At 39.7% G+C, this 3,464-nt stretch overlaps 1 non-coding gene across 1 annotated transcript; it reads left to right on the top strand.

Annotated features, from left to right (window-relative positions):
- Window positions 1–780: 780 nt before the first annotated feature.
- Window positions 781–874, top strand: trnai-uau (transfer RNA isoleucine (anticodon UAU)). The gene is made up of 2 exons: window positions 781–818; window positions 839–874. It is a non-coding gene; the product is annotated as a tRNA-Ile (tRNA).
- Window positions 875–3,464: the final 2,590 nt, after the last annotated feature.

Genomic DNA, 3,464 nt, shown 5'->3' on the forward strand with positions numbered 1-3,464 from the left:
GTGGCCTCAGACAGCGCATTTCAGCCCATCCTTGGGAAACGATATACCACGGCACAGCCAAACCTTCTCCGACACCGAGCACAAGCAGAGGAAATACAGGCACAGCAAAATTTGCTGAGGACCGTAGAGAGTAAAATGTTCTTTGATCAGTGAAAGCTCTAAATATATTTTGGTGTCTCTGTGTTAAGTTGCAATATGTTCTGTGGGATATAAATATATTTTGTATATCTGTGTTCGTGTTTACGTATTTGAATGCAACAAAGTTATTTATAATAGTATTATGGAGCATTTATGTTTGTTATAAATGTATTTTCTTTGTATACCTTTGTATCTATGCTAATTGTAAACACCTCGCAAATAAACGTAAATACAATTATAAGCACAGAGATACATAGAGATAAATTTAGAAAGGAAACAGACATAAAAACAAATAGATTTATAATAACACATATATGAACACATATAATTTGATTATCAATGTTCCACACAATTTAATTTACAACTCACAGATAGATGCACAAATATATTTATAATGTTCCCGCACAGACATCCAAATTCATTACAAATAACAAAACATTACACAAATAATAAAACACGTCTATGGTGAAAATCTATGGAGTCTCAATAACTGAAGGCTTCTTGCAGAGAGCCGGCATAGACACGATGGGATGAAAAGCTTCCTTTTGTGTTGAATGATTCGATGATTCATTGTCTTCTTCCTTGTTATACAGGTGGAACAGGCAGCTGTATGATGGGAGCACAAAGACCACAGGATATGCAGCTCTAGTGGCGCAATCAGTTAGCGCGTGGTATTTATATGACAGTACAGGCTTGGGAAATGCCGAGGTTGTGAGTTCGAGCCTCACCTGGAGCAGCCGATGCTTTTGCATGTGATGTTTGCACTTTTCAGAGTTTGAGGCCGTTTGCTATTTATCCATCTCTCTTGTCGATTCCGCCATGTACCACGGTGCTGTCTGTCTCTCTCGCTGCGGTTATTCCTGTGTCAATCTGTGGGTTATTTCTGATTGAATACCCGTGCCTGTTCCCCACATGAAATAAATGCGGGAATCAAACAATTCCTCATCTGGCACTGGGGAGCGAATGAACCAAAATTTATAAAACGATATAGTTTATTGTAAATATAACATTCCCTCTTGAGTGATATAGGTTCAATTCTGTACAAAACCAAACTATGGTCACAACGTCTTTCCAATAAGCCATCTTTTACTGTATTGTCGCAAGCGCTACCATTGTAGCTCAAGGAGATTCATAATTAATAAGCGTAGAAATCAAGCAATGAAACGGTAGAGATGGTTCTGTGAATGTGGAATGCCCTCGCCCAGACCAACATTTAGAACAAGGTTTAAAAACTGGCAGCGTGCAGGAGGAAGGGAAGAGAGGAAAGAGAGCCACAGAAAAGCTCAGGGCGTTTTTCTCTGACCACAGCATAGTTGTGCATGGCACGGATATTGTTGCTGTTAAATATGAATAAAATGCAAAGTTTGTTTGCAGCTGTTTCTGTTTCTGTCCCTTTCAACTAATTCTTAATTTAATTTGCCTGCGATGATTCCATATATCTTCGTATCCTTGCCGAACAAAAATCGATCAATGTGAAACTTGAAAATGTTAATTGCCCCAAACCTCGATAGATTTTTAGGGGAGGAATTATAAGAGAGGTGGAATAGGCAGCTGTAACAAAAAGGGCCACTAAATATAAAGGGGCTGCAGGAGGGGTAAAAACTAAAAATCATTTTTAAAAACTAGGATTAAAACATTCTACCTAAATGCACGCAGCATTCAAAATAAAGTAAATGAGCTGACGGCAAAATCATTACAAATGGGTATGATTTGGTGGCCATTACAGAAACGTGGTTGCAGGGTGGCCAAGACTTAGAAGTAAACATACAGGGGTATCTGACGATTTGGAAAGATAGTCAAGAAGGGAAAGGAGGTCGGGGAGCTCTCTTAATAAAGGATGATGTCAGGGCAGTTGTTAGAGACGATATTGGCTCTAATGAACAAAATGTTGAATAATTGTGGGTGGAGATTAGAGATAGTAAGGGGAAAAAGTCACTGGTGGGCGAAGTTTATAGGCTCCCAAATAATAACTTCACGGTGGGGCGGGCAATAATCAAGGGAATAATGGAGGCATGTGAAAAAGGAACGGCAGTAGTCATGGGCGATTTTAACCTACATATCGATTGCTCAACTCAAATCGCACGGGGTAGCCTAGAAAAGGAAGTCATAGAATGCATAAGGGATTGTTTCTTAGAACAATATGTAACAGAACCTACAAGGGAACAGCTATCTTAGATCTGGTCCTGTGTAATGAGACAGGAAAAATAAACGATCTCTGAGTAAAAGATCATTTCGGAATGTGTGATCACAGTATGATTGAATTTGTAATACAGATTGAGGGTGAGGAGCTTGTGTCAGAAACGAGTGCACTATGCTTAAACAAAGGGGACTACAGTGGGATGAGGGCAGAGTTGGCTAATGTAGATTGGAAACACAGACTAAACGGTGGCACAATTGAGGAACAGTGGAGGACTTTTAAGGAGCTCTTTCATAGTGCGCAACAAAAATATATTCCAGTGAAAAAGAAGGGCGGTAAGAGAAGGGATAACCAGCCGTGTATAACCAAAGAAATAAAGGAGAGTATCAAATCAAAGATCAATGCGCATAAGGTGGCCAAGTTTAGTGGGAAACTAGAGGATTGGGAATATTTTAAACAAATGCAAAGAATGACTAAAAAAGCAATAAAGAAAGGAAAAATAGATTACGAAGGTAAACTTGAGCAAAACATAAAAACAGATAGTAAAAGCTTTTACAGATATATTAAACGGAAAAGAGTCACTAAAGTAAATGTTGGTCCCTTAGAAGATGAGAAGGGGGATTTAATAATGGGTAATGCGGAAATGCTTGACACCTTAAAATAATTTTGCTTCGGTCTTCACAGTGGAAGACGCAAAAACCATGCCAAAAATTGCTGGGCACAGGAATGTGGGAAGGGAGGACCTTGCGACAATCACTATCACTAGGGGGGTAGTGCTGGACAGGCTAATGGGACTCAAGGTAGACAAGTCCCCTGGTCCTGATGAAATGCATCCCAGAGTATTAAAAGATATGGCGGAAGTTATAGCAGATGCATTCGTTATAATCTACCAAAATTCTCTGGACTCTGGGAGGTACCAGCGGATTGGAAAGCAGCTAATGTAACGCCTCTGTTTAAAAAAGGGGGCAGGCAAAAGGCAGGTAACTACAGGCCGGTTAGTTTAACATCTGTAGTGGGGAAAATGCTTGAAACTATCATTAAGGAAGAAATAGCGGGACATCAAGATGGGAATATTGCACCCAAGCAGACGCAGCATGGATTCATGAAAGGGAAATCATGTTTAACTAATTTACTGGAATTCTTTGAGGATATAACGAGCATGGTGGATAGAGGTGTACCGATGGATGTG

The sequence above is a fragment of the Pristiophorus japonicus genome, chromosome 25, assembly GCF_044704955.1.
Source record: "Pristiophorus japonicus isolate sPriJap1 chromosome 25, sPriJap1.hap1, whole genome shotgun sequence".
In the NCBI taxonomy this organism is placed as follows: Eukaryota; Metazoa; Chordata; class Chondrichthyes; family Pristiophoridae; genus Pristiophorus; species Pristiophorus japonicus.